The 18900-nt window shown below is 36.5% G+C and overlaps 1 protein-coding gene and 1 long non-coding RNA gene across 12 annotated transcripts in view; one reads left to right on the plus strand and one right to left on the minus strand.

The window, feature by feature from the left end:
- The window catches only part of RHOBTB1 (Rho related BTB domain containing 1), a 134332-nt gene that overhangs the window by 59871 nt on the left and 55561 nt on the right, over positions 1-18900 (plus strand). For 5 of the 11 annotated variants that reach the window (XM_050803032.1, XM_050803027.1, XM_050803028.1 and 2 more), the window contains one exon: positions 434-484. The gene's annotated coding sequence lies outside the window, so the exon portion shown is untranslated. Of the gene's footprint in view, positions 1-433; positions 485-6018; positions 6091-9691; positions 9885-18900 lie in introns of all 11 variants that reach the window. The other 6 variants (XM_050803031.1, XM_050803035.1, XM_050803026.1 and 3 more) reach the window with 3 other exon arrangements.
- Positions 14115-14601, minus strand: LOC126962184 (uncharacterized). The gene is made up of 2 exons (XR_007728615.1): positions 14517-14601; positions 14115-14172 (listed from the first exon to the last, which is right to left on the minus strand). It is a non-coding gene; the product is annotated as an uncharacterized LOC126962184 (long non-coding RNA).

Here is an 18900-nt window from a genome sequence, read left to right on the forward strand (position 1 = left end):
CAAATACAACGGGAAAAAACAAAATTGTTTGGTCTTTTAATTATGATTATGTTGTTAAAAATGCTATTTTGAATAGGCTGACCACATCTATGACTTCTGTATTGTAAAATGCCTCTAAGATTTTCATTGTTATCTATCGGTTTGCGGCCAAATGTTTTTTGGGTTTTTTTTTTTTTTTTTTTTTTTTTTTTTGGTATCGTCCCAAGTGCTCAAAATATTTTCACAAATCCTGCAAAATGTTAACCTAGCTATTTCAGGATGTATTTGACCCTAAGAAATGCCACATTAACACTGGCACTTAGCAAAAGTAAAGCAGATTCTTCCCTTTCTCGGGGGAAAAAAAAGAAAACAACGTATGTTGAAAATTTTAGTGGCTCCCCATGTACTCCTGGCAGGCAGTAGAATTTATAAAGTATTTCTCTCTTTTATGTAGGTAAGTCCAGCTGTGAGCCGAGTGTTCTGTTCTTCACTTCCAGCAAGCCAGGTCAGTGTCTTTGTGCAAACCCATGACTATAGATTGGTAACATTCTGTATCTAATTTTGAGCATGCATTTCAGAACAGGTTTCTTAATCATTTGTCTTTTAAAAATTTTGTCTTTGACCTTTTTATGGACTCAGTTATGAATGTCATGAGTTCAATGATTATTAAAATTATTGCTTACTCTGTGAGTACCATGGTACAAATATGGGCCTCAAACCAGTTTGTCCTTCATACGACGTTTTATTTTTCACTTTAGGCATCAGAATGGTGCCCACGCTTGAGAATACTGGGGATCTGGGTGCTTGATAATTGAGGGTTTACTTCTATGCTAATCTTAGCACTCTGGGGTGGAAGAAACTTGATATAATAATAATTGACTTATTGAGCATGAATCACGGTTCAGGTAATGTGCTGCATTCTTTATATTAATAGTCTTATTCTGCTTCAAAAAGAAAAAAAAATATCTCGGGGAGGTGAAACCACTACCTTGAGTTCCAAACTACAGGTGAGGAGTTGGAAGTTTATAGACATTAAATAATATGTTCAATTCTTACTTCTATTAAATGGCACAAATAGGATTTTTTTTTTAAAGTTTTTGTCTTACCCTAAGACCTAAACTCTCTAGTTGAAAAATTGTTTTCCACTAGGGAAACTGAAGACAAAGAAGGTTAAGTGACTTGTTTAAGATAACTTGGTAATTACTAGCACATATAATAACAATGGCCCAGCTGTTGCAAAATAATCAATTCTATTCTCTTAAGTAAATTAGTGAAATTGTAAGTATTCATGTGTACTTTCTGGCATGACGCTGTCAAAGATATAAGAAAGTTTTTATTGTGGGGTCTCTGGCCTTGAAGATTTTACGGAAGATTTAAAAGGCAAGATGTTAAACATTCAGGTATGAAACAATAGAGAATAAATCAAGATTATACTTGCCAGAAGGCTGAATTGGGGATCAGTGGTACATTTATGAGAAGTTCAGCATTTTCCACTCTGTGGAATTACTTTGCAATTCCATATATGCATGAAAAAAAATTTCCAAGCACATTTTTTTTGTCTGGGTAGATGATTAATCGGTGAGAGTTTGGGAAAGGGTAGAATGTAGAATTTCAACCCAACAGGGAGAGATTATGTAGTCATCCAGAACCGCTAAATTGCAATATCTCAAACTCAAAGATGTTATTGCTTCACAAGCATAGTAACCTAAAATTGTGAGCTATTTGAATCTGCATGGCATCTTTGAGAAAGCATAATAATTTGGCATGATGTTTAAAAGTACTGGATTTTTCCTGGAACCTCAGTTTGTCTGAAAGGCACCACGTAGATGGATTCGGATATGTAATAGATAAATCCTAACCAAAGTCCTGATAACAACCAAATATTAAGCAGACCTTTTTCAGGTTTTGCCTGAATTGACAGGCTTCTCTCTCTTCTGTTCCCCTAGTTCCTTTCTCCCCTCTTTCTTTTCATAAAGTAATTTGTAACAGTTGTGAATCCTTCTTAGCTAGTTTTATATAAAGGGGTACTAAAAAATGAAATGGGAAACAAATTATGAAAGCAAACCTTAGGATATCATCTTTTTTAATGTACTGATAACCCCCACTCAAGCTAATAGCTCTAAAATCTTAATTAGTGAAGATATTTTTTAAGCATTTAAAGGGATGTTATAAGCTGTCCTATAACACCTCTGTCCTGTAAAAGTTGTTGTGTAGTGGATCATTACAAAATAGGTCACATTCTATAACAGCACTATTATTATTGGGAAGATCCCATTATAGGCCAACACCTCATCAACAGGGTTAGTTGTGATAATGGTATATAACAAAAATATCAATATAGTAACCATAAACCTATAATTTTAAGTACTAAAATTATACTTTGAATCATATAACATTATGAACAAAAGAGATCTAGGAATTAGCATGGTATCTCTAATAATAATCATTTAGCAATCATTTGTTTTCTCTTTTGAATTTCATAAGGCTTTGGTTAGTATGCATGACTTACCTCTTTTAAAATGGCTGGAAACATTTGAAATTCTGCCATTTTTTGCTCAAGAAATATACCTGTAGAAAACAGAGAAATGTTTAAAACTTTCTCTTGGTCTTCCTTTTAGAAAATAGGCCATTCAAGTTTCCCTCTGGCTTCATGTTTTAGGGTTTAAAGAGCATAGGTGATTTGAATGCTTCTCTTCTCCACCAGGCTTCCCACCAACATCACAAGACCAAAACAAAACTTGGAGAGGGAGGGAAAAATGAGTTCCAAAAAGTGTGTGTAGACGAGGGCAGGAGATGGGTGAGTGTGTGGGCAGCAGGGAAGAGGAAAAGGAAAGGGAAAGCTTTTGGGGGAAGGATCAAGAAGCAGTCACTCCAATGGATGGGATATTTACAGATTAGTTATTTGTTAGCATCAGAATTTTTTTATTTTTAGTTTGTAAACAAATAGAACCCACTTCCTCCTTTTCCTGGCACCTTTTGTTCCTTGTGCCCATAGGACAGATATTGGAAAACTGGCAAAAGATGCCAAAAACGATGGACATGTGATTATGACTGTCACTTTTTCCAGATGTCCCAGGACACTCCTGTCTTCAGAAACTTCCTTGAGCTCTGTCATCAAATACATCAGCATGCCTCTGATCAGGCTTTATCCACTAAAGAACGAATTAGCAAGTTTTACAAAGAAAGCGATGCCAATAGGTCTAGAAGAAAGCAATTACATGTCTCCACTGTGCACCTGAGTTTATTTATTGCATAGACACAGGTTAATGGCAAGTTCCCAGTGTTAATAAGGTTATGATCTTAGGTTCTATCTCTCTGTGGAGAAATTTCCTTTGAATTGTTACCCAACCATAGACCAAACCCTTAATGACTGCTGTGATAACAATAAACCAGCATTTATGCCCCTACTAGATGCCAGACACGTTAACTAAATTGCAGCTAATATTCATGATCAATTCCAACTTTACAGAGGCAAGAAATGGAACTCAGAGATGTTAAAGAACTACTAGGAAACAGAGCTTGGATTTGCACCCAATGCTGTCTAAGAACTTGAATATATATTTGCTCTAAATAACACCTCCCCGCACCCACCACCAAAAGCAACACTTTAAACCATTTCATTCCAGGTTACTCTTGCAGATGTTGGAGCATAGAAGTTATTCTTCTGGGTTTGTTTCTACTTTCCAAATTTTGTATTTAAATTTGAACTACATAACATTTTTGCCTAGATAAATTGGCTAACTGTTTAGGTCATTTTAAATGTATTTTGATGGAAGATGTCACAATCTTAAACAGTTGGGTCAGAGAGAGTTGAATCATGGAGCCAGGAATGTCCTTATTAAGGATACCTAGCCCAACCTTATGTGGATGGAAAACACTGGCACCCAGAGAGGCAACGTAACTTGACTACTCTCATAGTTAATAAGTGACACCGTCTGAACTGAACCCAGGCTTCCAAGTCCCAGCCAAAGCCCAGTGCCGTTACATAACACTGCCTGAAAAGTGCCAAGTCTTCTAAATCTTCCAACATAGCCTGAAATACAACTAGCAAGTATGATATACATGTGAAACCCAAGGTACATCCAGAAATGCTGATAAGAGAATTCTAGTCGTGTAAAGATATGGTGGGTAGTAGGAGAAACCTCACTTATCTTCAGTGGTGTGGGAGATAAAATAGTCTTTTTCTCTTATTCAAAACATAACACCCTTCTAAGCTGTCTTTGTTACAATAACCCTTCCAAGCTGTCTTTGTTATGTGATCCATTTGGCGCTTTTTCATTTTGACCAAACTCTGGCTTTTCATTAACTATGCAACTTAGGTGAAATATGACCTTACTTTCCTCAACTGTAAAATGGGAACAGTATCCCCTCCCCCATCAGAGGGTTATGAGGATGTTATAAAAGCCTCATGCATGTAAAGCACATAGTAGGTGCTCAATAAGGGTTAGCTCTCTTCTTAGCCTTCCTAGAGTATGTCAAAAGAAAATGTTTTAACATATTAGGGCAGTTGTATCATTTTGTCTCTAAATTTACTGGAGTCATTTGAATTCTGATTTGCAAGGAATGGTTATAGGAACCTTTTTTTTCTTGAACACAACAGGCCCAGTGGTGTCTCTGGGTTCCAGTGGCCCAGTCTCCATTACATTTGTTTTCTTCACACTCTAGGGTTGCCAAAGTTTACTTGCATTGAATTATTTTATTGCCTTAGTTTCTGCTGCAAACTAATACCAAGCTTCTTTTGCAGATTTGTGGCTCTCGTTTTCTTCCAGACACTGTTCCTAAGTAGCTAATGTGTGTTCTACATGGAACTTTGTATCTCAAAGCCACTATTTCCAGCCAGATAACTAAGAAATATTTCCGGAGAATATTATTTCCAGTAGAAAATTTTTGCTTTCAATTTTGAAATGTGAGACTTTCCTACCTTCATTTCAATTCACTGTAGTATTGAGTATTTGAGGTATGCTGCTCCTGCCTTTTCTTTTTGTCACGTGTTGCTGACTGATATATTGATAGGAAAAGCATAAACACCACAATTTCCCCATTTCACCGGCGGCACTTGATAAGTACCCTGGCCTAAATTACATCGCTGGGATGTGTTTTCTGCACTCCTCTCCCCAGCTGCCACATTCCGTCATGTGGCACTTGCTGCCCTGCTTTGGACTTTCGGAACCGAGTCCTTGCCAACACCTCCAATTCATCACATATGTGGAGGAAAGCTACTGCTTTGATGTATTTTTTTAAATACTTGTACCTGTTTTTCCTTTTTTAGTAATAATCCAAGTGGCCTAGAATAGGCTTTATTATCCTGGTGGTGCAATTTCACTTTTAGTATTTGGTAAATGCATGTTGCAAGATGGATGTCCTTTTCTTCAAATTTAAAAGTAGCAAGTATATGTCTTTCCCAGTGCTATGAAGTGGCTGAACTGGGGCTAGGTGCTGAGAACTCACCAGTTGCTATATTGTCCTTAACCTTCTACTAATCTCAAACTGATTATATGTAAGTTTTTATTCTTACCAAGGAATTAATTGCTTTTAAAGCTGTGCACAAGCTTTCACGTGTGTACAACAAGAATGGGCATCTTGTTAAAGTGCAGATTCTGATTCAGTAATTCTGGGATGGGGCCTGAGATCATGCATTTCTAACAAGCTCCCCATTGATGCCAGTGCTGCTGGTCTGTGGACCACACTTTGAGTCATGAGGTCCTAAAGAATAGTGGTTACTATATCTTATGCTGAAATTCATGCTTCATAGGCCATAACCAGACCTTATTTTATTTACTTGTTTCTTGAATCATAATAGAGAGCCATGGAATCTTAAACATAGGAGGGATGTAGGTGGTGACGACCTGGTAAATCAACCAGCTCTCCTGGAAAAAAGTAAAATGCGTGTATGTGCATACACAAATTGACATAAATTTTAGTGACATAAAGAATGTGTAGTACACTGTTTACAAATAATAATAAACTCTGTAATACCTGTTATTGTAAATTCAGTATAGCCGGTTAGGTCTCACAGTATGCTTTTGTTGTTTTTTGCAGAACTCTTCTATCCATAGGCCAACCTATGTTGCAGTTGATTAAGGGGTGCAGCTCCCATATAAATGCTGGCAGGTATTTTCTTTTATGTTAATCAGTAAGACAAAAGTGAAACATCAAAGACGTATGTCAGAACTCTACTCATTCATCCATGATGTGAATCACTTCCTTGTTGAACCGGATGATAATTTTTAGTACTGAAAGAATATTTTTCAAACGTACTATTCATAGTGCCACACCTCCACATACAGCACACTTTTAAGTTTAATCTCCATTATTAACAGTTTTAAATTATTTTCTTAGATCTAGAACAATAAAGCAAGCACTGATTGGTAGTGGCTGCTGATTTCTGTGGTGTAAATATTCCCACCACGTCCAATTTCAAGCTGCTGATGTGGCTGAGCACAGAATTGGAAAGAGATGACGCGGTGTCACACCATTGTATTGTACTTTCACCATATAGATAAAATTGGCGTGAATAGCCTCCAAATATAGATAATAGTAAACAGAAATAGCTAGAAAGTGATGCGTTTTGAGTACTTATTATCTTTGTTTTTAGTATAATTTATGTAATTGTAAACTGATGTAATTTAATTTTTAATACTGGCACTAATGGGCCTGCAAAATTCCTAAAAATTTAACAGCTAGTTCTTGTGGGCTAGTAGGGGCTGGCTTCTGCACACCTATGGATATAGATCATCTGGTGTAGTGATTCCCAACCTTGCTTTACACTGAATGCCTCAAAGAAGTTAGAGCCTACAGTTTTAGTAGATCCATGTTAGAGCCCAGGAATATGAACTAAAACTGTTTTATGAAGTATATCTTATATTTCAAAAACAAATTATAAGTATATTAAAAATTTTCCTAAATTGAATACACTCACATAACCAGCACCTAAATATAGAAACAGAACATTACCAGCACCCAGAGGCCCTTCTCATGCCCCTATCCAGCCACTACCCAATCAATGTAACCCTTATCTTGATTTCTAATACCATAAATTAGTTTTGCCTGCTTTTGGACTTTATATAAATGAAATCATATCCTATGTATTCTTTTGTGCCTGGCTTCAATATTATGTTTCTGAGATTGATCCATAATGTGTGTAGCAGTAGTTCATTCATTTTTAGTGGTGTATAATATTCCATTGTATAAATAGGCCTCAATTTATTATTTTTTATCCATTCTACTGTTGATGGGTTGTTTCCAGTTGTTGGCTATTTTGGATAGTGCTGCCAAGAACATTCTTGTACAGAGAGTAGTATGCAAAACAAAACAAATCCCCCAGTGAGTCCAATGAGCAGCCAATCTTGACTGCCTTCTCTGTATCTTCCCCTCCTCTCTATGTCTCATATAGCACGCCCACGGCCATTGATCCTTTCATGTGAACGTACTTTTAAAACATAAGCCATGAGGCCCATGTGCTTCCATTCATTAGAGTATGTTCTCCTGGCTCTTTACAATACAGGTTCACCAGCTCTCCATTTCATCAAGATATCTGCATTTGTTCTCTCTAAATAGGGATGAGATTTGGCCTCACTTCAGTAAGCATGGGAGAATAATCGACACAGTGGACATGGAGCCAAAGGCTAAATTTGGCAGCTGATCATTAAGGCTCCTGGAAAGAGGCTTCAAGTAAAGGAACTTGTTTCCCTTTGTGTGTATCAAACAAAAGTCAACAATGAACCCTTAGATCAGATTCTAATATTCTTTAAACTCTATTTATTTGAAGTAGACCAGGGACTCTCTTCTGACATGACTACTGAAGTCTCTCGAAGTCTCATGACTTGATCTGGAAAGATTAGAGAATGTTTTCCCATGGCCTTGTTCCTACACCTAGCATGCAACAGGTATATCCTTGTTGCATTGTTCTAGGCTGAGGGGCTATGTAGTTTTTGTGGTTGGGCCTATTGAGGTATTAGTTCCTTTGATAGAAGTAAAGGGAGCTGAATAACCAGGAACTCCAAGATGATATACTGATGAGTGGGACATCTGCTCAGGATTGAAAAGAAGGGTCCAGGAGTAGCAAGGCTGTTCCCTACCATATAAAAGACATTTCACACAAAGTTCTTAAGGTACACAGAGACAAGGTCAAGAGTAGATGTTAATTTCACATAATGAAGGAAGAATGTTTTCTCACACATGAAGGTATTTTATTTCATTGTTTTCCTACCTCCATGCCCTCTTTTTTGTAAAATTTCTTTGTTTCACAAAGAACATATGTTCACTACAGAAGAGATGGAATACATAGATGAGAAAAATAAAAAAATTAAAATGAATTATAATCCTATCCTATAAAAGATGTTGGCATTAGTATTTTAGTATATCTCTATCTCAATCTTTTTGTGTGTATTTAGGCACATAATTTTTAAGGAGTAGTGTTATTCAGTAAATTTTTAAATCTTTTTTAATTTAAAGATTTATCATGAACATCTTAATATAACAATAAGTGTACTCCTATAGCACATTTTTGATGGACATATATTCATTTTTCTTTAACCCATCTCCCGTGTTTGGACTTCTAAAGTTATTTTTGTTTCCACAAATAGTGATATGATGATGAACATTCTTTTTTTTTTTTTTTTTTTGACGGAGTCTCACTCTGTCACCCAGGCTGGAGTGCAATGGCGTCGTGGTCTAGGCTCGCTACAACCTCCGCCTCCTGCCTCAGCCTCCCAAGTAACTTGGACTACAGGCGTGTGCCACCACACCCAACTAATTTTTGTATTTTTAGTAGAGACGAGGTTTCACTATGTTGGCCAGGCTGGTCTCGAACTCCTGACCTCGTGATCTGCCTGCCTCGACCTCCTAAAGTGCTGGGATTACAGGTTTGAGCCACCATACCCAGCTGATGAACATTCTTTAAATGAAATATTTTTCTATACATTTATTATTTTTCCAGGAATAAAACCTTACAATTGGATGAAAGTTATGACATTTTAAAGTCTTTTGACTTAAAATTTCTAGTCACACTCCAGACTGGTATCATTTTCCACTTCCACAAACAGTGCTTCATCCTGCTTTTTAAAATCGTACAATCTTTCATGTAATAATTTCTACCTAAAGTTGGAAGGTATAGGAACATGCCCTGAAAAATACTAGCTGGAAACTATTCGTTGTTATTAGCCAATGACTTCAAATAAAGTAAGAGATCTTAGGAAGTCTGGTTAATTTTCCACCAGCACTTTTGCGTTTATGGTCTAACGTTGCTGTGAAAACCTGACAAAACGTTTCTTCCTTTGCCTGAATCAAAGCACAGCCTAGTCCTAACGAGCATATGATAGTCTCATGAATGTTTACATACAATTGCTTGATTGTCATTGTATCAGAAGACCACAGCAGGTGGTCACCCTGCTGCTCCAGAAGCTAACCTGGTAACATCTTTAGAGAATGCTTTCAATGAGTAACTTACTACAGAAGGCTGTGGAGACTTTTCTCCATGAGTATGGGTTTTTAAACACCCACAGTCTACAGCCTTGGTATTAGCTTTCTTAAATGAGCACTTACAACTTTGCCATCTCTAAAGACTTGACCAATATTTTGATCATTAATTCTTGACAAAACTTCCCCATTCAGCTCTTAGCTAAGCCCCACCCCCATGAGGATGATAGGGCCTCCAAAATCAATGTGTAGAGTTTCTTGTTTCTTTCTTTCTTTCTTTTTTTTTAACTTTAAGAAAGTATTGAAGTATAACACATAGAGAAATGTATGCAGATCGCAAAGTACATCTTGATGACTTTTTGCAAACTGAACATACCTATGTAACTGGCACCTAGATCAAGAACCAGTACACCACCAGTGCCCTACTTCTGGTCACCACCCGACTCCACCCTCAGTGTGTTTGAAACACCTCACATTTTATGTCCAGGGTAAGTCCTTCATTTACAGAATTCTGTTTGCCTGAACCATTACTTTATATGAGCTAGCTACTGTTAGCTTCCATCAGGATATCTCCCTTGTCACTGAAAATGTGTAGAAGTCTGCCTTTCCAAGTAAAGATTGCAACGTTAAATTTGGGCACTGAGTGTGCATCAATATTTATGTGTTTGTAATTTCCAGGTACACAAATACATACATGGCATGCATACCAACAAATCTAGAACTACTTTCTTCTTAATGAATGTAAAGCTGAATTATGCTATATTGATCTGAGCTTAGACTATCTTTAACTACAATTGATTGCCACAGAATATTTCATGTGCCCTGTTTCCAGTTTTTTAAAATTGCTCATTTCAGTTACCGTAAGTATTCCCTTTGAATGCTCAAGATTTAAAAGCCAAGAATTTTTCATCTTCTGTTTGAGATAGAATTGTATGTGTTTGTCCTGAATATCCACAGCTGTCTTTTTATATGGTTCAATTTCTGTGTTTGATATTCAGAAAAACATCATTTTGATTCCTGTGGGGTTTTTTTAATGTGAGAGCTCGAGTCAGAGAAAGAAACAGGTTTAGCAGACTCTCTATGCTTTTTATGTACATATGGTTTTGAAAAACAATTTATGTGTTATCAAAAATCATGTATTATGATTGGGTTGTACTCTTAGTAGAAGTGACAATCAAGGGTTATACTTAATCTATCCATTAGTTTTTAAAAAGCTAAAACGTCTTTCTCATTATAGAAATAATATGTCTAAGAATATTATTCAGCCATAAAAAGTAATGGAGTACTGAAAGGTGCTACAATATGGAAGAAACTGCAAATACTATGCTAAGTGAAAGAAGACAGACACAATAGGCCACATATTGCATGATTCCGTTCACATGAAGTGTCCAGAATAGGAAAATCTGTAGAGACAGAAAGTAGATTTGTGGTTGCCAGAGCTGGGGTGAATGAGAATAGAGAATGACTGCTAGTGGATACGTGGATACAAGGTTTCTTTGGGGGATAATGGAAATATTCTGGAATTAAATAGCAGGAATGGTTGCACCACCCTGTGAATATCATAAACACCAATGAATTGTATACTTTAAAAGAATAAGTTGTGTAGCATGTGGATTTTATCTCACATTTTTTTAAAAAGCAAGACGTGCATTGTAGAAAATTTGAAATCAAAAGTAAAGTAGAAAATGGCAGGAACAAGTTATAGCCTCATTGTCCAGAAACAATTAGTGTTGCTTTCTAGTGTATTTCCTTCCAGTTTGTTTTGTTTTTCATGTATTGTTGTTGCAGAGGGAAAATGTCAATGTTGCTTCCTGTTACATGACAGAGATACAGTTACTGAATTTTAAATAGTCACATATTAAAACCAACCCAACCCCCTTAAAAAAGGGTAAGTCCCAAGAAAGATTTGTTTATTTGTCAGAGGGAAGTAATGGATGGGAATGCAAGTAAGACAAGCAGAGAATGATGGCTAACCCTGTAAGAAGGGATGAAGAAGGACCTGAAAGGAAGAGATCCCAGGTCCTGAGAGGCAGAAAGACAGATTTGAGCAGTTGTCATGAAAGGTGAGACTCCAGAGGGCAACATTTCAAAGAGACTTTTTTAGGAGGTTCACTGTAAGATGTGTAACAGGTGAGGTAAGCCACACCTCTCTATTCATAAGCAGCTACATGGTTCACAGCTTTCTAAGAATCAGTTTGTGTTTCTTTTGCTTTGCCACTGTGCTAAGACAGTGCTTCAGGTGAGTGCGTGAGGCACAATTTTATTTGGGTTACACATACTTATTTACTGTTGTTTCAGTCGAATATATTTCACATTACTATTCCACACTTTTCCTCAATAATATCAGCATTTCTCTGGATTATTGCAAACTCATCATAAGCATAACTTCGATGACAACCTTATTAGATAAGACGTACTGATGTTCTCTTGATACTAAGCACAGAAGTTGAAATATTTCACAAGCATTATCTAATATAATCTTCACAACAACCCATGGAAGGAGATAATTATCCCCAGTTTACAGATAAGAAAATACAGTCTCCGACAGATTAATTTGTCTAACATCACTTAGTAAGTATCTTAATCATTCCCTCACTTGTCATAGGTTGTTTTCATTTTTTTTAAAGATATGGTAAATATATTTGCTTTTAAAACATTTCCCATTTATAAAATTATTACCTTAGATGGATATATTAGAAAGTATTTTTTAAATTTACAAGGGTTGAGATTTTTTGTTCATGTTATAGAGCTTTTCCTTTCAATTGTTTCATTTACTTCTTTGTGGGCAGAGAATTTGGTTGACAACAATTTACACTTTGGGGGATTTGGGGCCTTATGGCCCAGTATGTGGTCAGCTTTTTAAATGTGCCAAGAACACTTGAAAGAAAGCTATCTTTCTATAGGTTTAAAAATGTGGGATATTTATTAATTTAGCCTTAGTATTTGTTATTCAGATCACCCATGTGTTGTTTATTTTCACTTTCTTAACCTGACATTGCTTTATTCTGATTTTTTGTCCCATATATTTGTTATTGTTGTGAGTTTCTCCTTATACTTAAAAAGTTTTCTTCATTTTATTCTATGTCTTTTGGTCTATGAAGGTTCATGTGACTTCTATTATGAATTGGCCTTTTGTAACCTTCTAGATTATCTCTGGCAGATACTTTTTCTATACCATTTTGTAACCAAATTCAAAATAACTACATAGGATGATCTTACGTTTTTATTGGCTTTGGTTTCCATAGTTCTTTAAAGCCTTGATGCCTTTGTTTGTTTTTAGTATTTAATTTTCAGTTATCTCTAGGTGTTTTGGCTAGTATCTTTGAGCAGTTTCCTTAAGGGAACTTGGGTTTTTTGACCTGAGTCTTTGATATCTAAGAACAGCTTTATGTTGCTTTCATATAAATATCAATTTGACCCAAGTCAGAAATTTATTATTATGTCCTTTTTCTTTCAAGAATCTGTTTTTTTAATTTTTCATTTTCAATTATTATGGATGCATGTTAGTTGTACATATTTATGGGGTACATGTGATATTTTGCTACAAACATAAAATGTATAATAATCAAATCATGGTAACTGGGTGATATGGTTTAGTTCTGTGTCCCCGCCCAAATCTCATATCCAATTATAATCCCCACATGTTGAAGGAGGGGCCTGGTTGGAGGTGATTGAATCATGGGGGCAAACTTCCCCCTTGCTGTTCTCATATTGGAGTTCTCAGGAGATCTGGTTGTTTAAAAGTGTGTAGCACTTACCCCTTTGCTCTCTCTCTCCTGCTGCCAAGTGAAGACACGCTTGCTTCTCCTTCGCCCTCCACCATGATTGTAAGTTTCCTGAGGCCTCCCAAGCCATGCTTCCTATACTGCCTGTAGAACTGTGAGTCAGCTACACCTCTTTTCTTTATAAATTACCCATTCTCAATTCTTTATAGCAATATGCGAACAGACTAATACATTGGGGTGTCCATAACTTCAAGCGTTTATCATTTTTTTGTGTTAGAAACATTCCAATTCCACTCTTAGTTATTTTAAAATATGCAATAAATTATTGTTAATATATTATAGTTGCCCCATTGTGCTACCAAACTCTAAATCTTACTCCTTCTGTGTAACTGTATTTTTTACCCACTAGCCATCCCCTTTCTGTCCCCCTTTCCACTACCCTTCCCAGCCTCTGCTAACCACCATTCTATTCTATTCTCTACCTCCATGAGCTCAAATTTTTTTTTAGCTCCGATATATGAGTGAGAACATGAAATATTTGTCTTTTTGTGCCTGGTTTATTTTATTTAACATAATATCCTTCAGTTCCATCCATGTTGTTTGAAACAACAGGATTTCTTATCCATTCATCTGCTGATGGACACAGGTTTATTCCATATCTTAGTATTTTAAGTAGTACTGCAACAAACATGGGAATACAGATATCGCTTTGATATACTAATTTTCCTTTTTTTGTTGTTTTGGATATATACCCAGCAGTGGGATTGCTGGATCATAAAAGAGTTTGATTTTTAGTTTTTTGAGGAACATCCATATTGTTTTCCAAAATGGCTGTGCTAATTTGCATTCTCACCAGCAGCTTGCAAGGGTTCCCCTTTCTCTATATCCTCACCAGCAATCATTATTACCTGTCTTTTTCATAAAAACCATTTTAACTGGGGTGAGATTATATCTTATTGTAGTTTTCACTTGTGTTTCTCCGATGACTAATGATGTTGAGCATTTTTTCATATATGCGTTAGCTATTTGTACATCCTTTTCTAAGAAATATCTATGCAGTTCTTTTTTTTTTTTTTTTTTTTTTTTTTTTTTTTTTTTTTTTTTTTTTTTGGAGACGTAGTCTTGCTCTGTCACCCAGGCTGGAGTGCAGTGGCCGGATCTCAGCTCACTGCAAGCTCCGCCTCCCGGGTTCACGCCATTCTCCTGCCTCAGCCTCCCGAGTAGCTGGGACTACAGGCGCCCGCCACCGCGCCCGGCTAGTTTTTTGTATTTTTAGTAGAGACGGGGTTTCACCGTGTTAGCCAGGATGGTCTCGATCTCCTGACCTCGTGATCCGCCCGCCTCGGCCTCCCAAAGTGCTGGGATTACAGGCTTGAGCCACCGCGCCCGGCCCACCTATGCAGTTCTTTTACCCTTTTTAAATTGGATTTTTTTTCTGTTGAGTTATTTGAACTCCTTATATGTTCTGGTTATTAATCCCTTGTCAGATGGGTAATTTGCAAATATTTTCTCCCATTCTGTGGATTGTCTCTTTACTTTATTGTTTCCTTTGCTATGCTTGATGTAATCCTGTTTGTCCATTTTTGCTGTGTGATCTCAGGAAATCTTTGCCCAGCCCAATGTCCTGGAGTGTTTCGTCAATATTTTCTTATAATAGTTTCATAGTCTGAGGTCTTAGATATAAGTATTTAATCTATTTTGATTTAAGTTTTGTGTGTGGCATGAGACAGGGGTCTAGTTTCATTCTTCTGCTTATGGATCTCCAGTTTTCCCAACACCATTTATTGAAGAGACTGCCTTTTCCCCAGTGTATGTTCTCAGCACCTTTGTCAAAAATAAGTTGGCTGTAGATGTGGGAATTTATTTCTGGGTTCTCTGTTCTCTTCCATTGGTCAGTGTGTCTGTTTTTATGCCAGTCCCATGCTTTTTTGGTTACTATAGCTTTGTAGTATAATTTGAAGTCAGATAATGTGATGCCTCCAGCTCTATTCTTTTTGCTTAGGATAGCAGTGATGATTAATACTGAGTGTCAACTTGACTGGATTGAAGGATGCAAAGTACTGATCCTGGGTATGTCTGTAAGGGTGTTGCCAAAGGAGACTAACACTTGAGTCAACTGAATCTGTAGATTGCCTTGGGTAGTATAGGCATTGTAACAATATTGATTCTTCCCATCTATGAACATGGAGTAACTTTCCATTTTTTGTGTCCTCAATGTCTCATAGTTTTCATTTTAGATAACTTTCACTTCTTCTAGGCATTTTGTTTTATTTGTAGCTATGATAAATTGGATTACTTTCTTGATTTCTTTTTCAGATTGTTCATTGTTGGCATATAGAAATGCTACTTATTTTTGTGTATTGATTTCATATCCTGAAACTTTACTGTTTATCGGTTCTGATCATTTTCTGTGGGATATTTAGTTTCTTCTAAATATAAGATTGTATCATCTGCAAACAAGGATAATTTGACTTCTCTCATTACAATTTGAATGCCCTTTATTTCTTTCTCATGTCCAGTTGCTCTCACTAGAATTTCTAGTATTATGTTGAATAAAAGTGGTGACAGTGGGCATGCTAGTCTTGTTCCAGATCTTAAAGAAAAGGCTTTCACTTTTTCCTCATTCAGTATGATACATTCAGTCTGTTATATATGGCTTTTATTGTGTTGAGATATGTTCCTTCCATACCCAGGTTTTTGGGAAATTTTATCATGAAGGAATGTTGAATTTTACTGAATGCTTCTTTGGCATCTATTGAAATGATCATGTTGTTTTTTTCCTTCATTCTGTTCAGATGATGTGTCACATTTATTGATTTACATATGTTGAACCATCCTTACATCCCTGGGGTGAATGTCACTTGATCATGATGAATAATCTTTTTAGTGTGTTGTTGAATTTGATTTGCTAGTATTATGTTGAGGAATTTTGCATCTATGTGTATTAGATATATTGGCCTGTAGCTCTCTTTCTTTGTTGTGTCTTTGTCTGTTTGTGATATCAGGATAACACTGGAGTCGTAGAGTAAGTTTGGAAGTATTCCTTCCTTCTTAATTCTTTGGAATAGCTTGAGTAGGATTGCTACTAATTCTTAAGTGTTTGAGAGTTTAGCAGTGAAGCCATCAGTTCCTGTCCTTATTTGTTTGTTTGTTTGTTTGTTTGTTTGTTTATTTTGGACAGAGTCTTGCTCTGTTGCCCTGGCTGGAGTGCAGTGGTGCAATCTCAGCTTACTGCAACCCCTGCCTTCCCAGTTCAAGTGATTCTCCTGCCTCGGCCTCCCAAGTAGCTGGGATTACAGGCGTGCACCACCACACCTAGCTAATTTTTGTATTTTTAGTAGAGACGGGGGATGAGGTTTCCCCATGTTGGTCCAGCTGGTCTTGAGCTCCTGACCTCAAGTGATCTGCCCGCCTCAGCCCTGCAAAGTGCTGGGATTACAGGTGTGAGCCACCACGCCCAACCATGTCCTGGCTATTTATTTGATGGGAGACTTTTTTATTACTGCTTCAATCTTGTTACTTGTTATTGGTCTATTCAGATTTTGTGTTTCTTCATGGCTCAATCTTAGTAAGTTGCATGTGTCTAGGAATTTGTCCATTTCTTCTAGGTTTTCCAGTTTATTGACAGATAGTTATACATAATGGTCCCTAATGATTCTTTGAATTTCAGCAGTATCAGTTGTAACATCTCTTTTTTTATATCTGATTTTATTTATTTGGGTCTTCTTTTTTTTTTCTTAGTCTGGCTAAAGATTTGTCCATTTTACTTATCTTGTCAAAAAAATTCATTTTGTTGATTTTTTCTGTTTTTATCTCAATTTCATTTCTTTCTGCTCTGATCTTTATTAATTATTTTCTTCTACTAATTTTGGATTTAGTTTGCTCTTGCTTTTCTAGTTCTTTAAGATATATTATAAGGTTGTTTATTTGAGGTTTTTCTACCTTTTTTATATAGGCATTTATTGCAATAAACTTTCCTCTGAGTACCATTTGTGCAGTATTCCATAGGTTTTGGAATGTTGTGTTTGCATTTTCATTTATTTCAATATATTTCTAAGGTTTCTTTTTAATTTCTTCAATGACTCAATGTTCATTCAGGAGCATATTAGTCTTTTCTTGCATTGCTATAAAGAAATACCTGAGACTGAATAAATGATGAAGAAAAGAGATTAAATTGGCTCATGGTTTTGCAGTCTTTACATAAAGCATGGTACTGTCATCTCCTCAGCTTCTGGGGAGGCCTCAGGAAGCTTATAATCATGGTGGAAGGTGAGAGGAGAGCAGCAGTGTCACATGGCCAGAGCAGAAGCAAGAGAGAGAGAGTGAGTGGGGTGGGGGAGGAGCCACACACTTTTAAATGACCAGATCTTGTGTGAACTGAGAGCAAGAGTTCACTTATCACCAAGAGGATGACTCAAGCCGTTCATAAGTGATCTACCCCCATAATCTAAACATTTCCCACCAAGCCCGAACTCCCAACATTGGTGATTACAATTTAACATGAGATTGGGTCAGGGACAAATACCCAAACTATATCTAAGAGCATATTGTTTGATTTCCATGTATTCATATAGTTTCCAAATTTCCTCTTGTTATTGATTTCCAGTTTTATTCCATTGTGGTCAGAAAAGATACTGGATATGATTTTTTAAAAAATTTTTGAGACTTGTTTTGTGGTCTGACATATGGTCTATCCTTGGGAATGTTTCATGTGCTGAGGAGAAGAATATGTATTCTACAACTGTTGGATGAAATGTTCTGTAAATGTCTGTTAGGTCCATTTGGTCTATAGCGATTTTTTTTCTTGATTTTCTGTCTAGATGATCTTTCCAATGCTGAAAGTGGGGTATTGAAGTCCCTGGCTGTTACTATATCAGGGTCTCTCTCTCTCTTTAGCTCTAATAATATTTGCCTTATATATCTGGGTGCTGCAGTGTTGATTGCTATATCATCTTGCTTAATTGACCCCTTTGTCATTATATAATGACTTTCTTTGTCTTTTTTTACAGTTTTTGTCTTGAAATCTGTTTTATCTGATATAGAGATACCTAATTCTGCTCTTTTTGGGGGGATTTTATTTGCATGGAATACCTTTTTCCATCCTTAAGACTCTCTTATGTGTTTTTTAAAATCATCTTCAAATAGTGTCTTAGTGAAATTTATAGTCATTCATATCATTATTTCTTTATGGAGAAGATTTGTGTCCATTAGTTTTAGAAGATGATAAGATACAATGAGATTCTTATATAATTTGTCATTGATATGTAAACATCTTACTGAAAAAAATGCATAGATTTGGAGCCTTCCATTGTTTTTCTCCTCCTCCTTCTCCTCCTTGCTTTTCCCTGCTCCTTCCTGTTTTTTGTAGTGGGAACATTTTGTTCTATTAAATCACACTATGCTCCTTAGTTCTTCAGGAACACATACCATATTAATCCATTTTCACATGGCTGATAAAGACATATCCAAGACTGAGTAGTTTGTAGAGAAAAAGAGGTTTAATGGACTCACGTTCCATGGGGCTGAGGAGGCCACACTATCATGGTAGAAAGTGAAAGGCAGACAAGGAAAAAAATGAGATCAAAGTGAAAGCAGAAACTCTTTACAAAAACATCAGATCTTGATCAACTCACTATCCCAAGAACAGTATGGGGTAAACCACCCCTCATGATTCAGTTATTTCCCACTGGGTCCCTCCCACAACATGTGGGAATTAGGGGATCTACAATTCAAGATGAGATTTGGATGAAGATTTAGATGCAACCATATCACATACTAT

Source organism: Macaca thibetana, chromosome 9 (assembly GCF_024542745.1).
Source record: "Macaca thibetana thibetana isolate TM-01 chromosome 9, ASM2454274v1, whole genome shotgun sequence".
In the NCBI taxonomy this organism is placed as follows: domain Eukaryota; kingdom Metazoa; phylum Chordata; class Mammalia; order Primates; family Cercopithecidae; genus Macaca; species Macaca thibetana.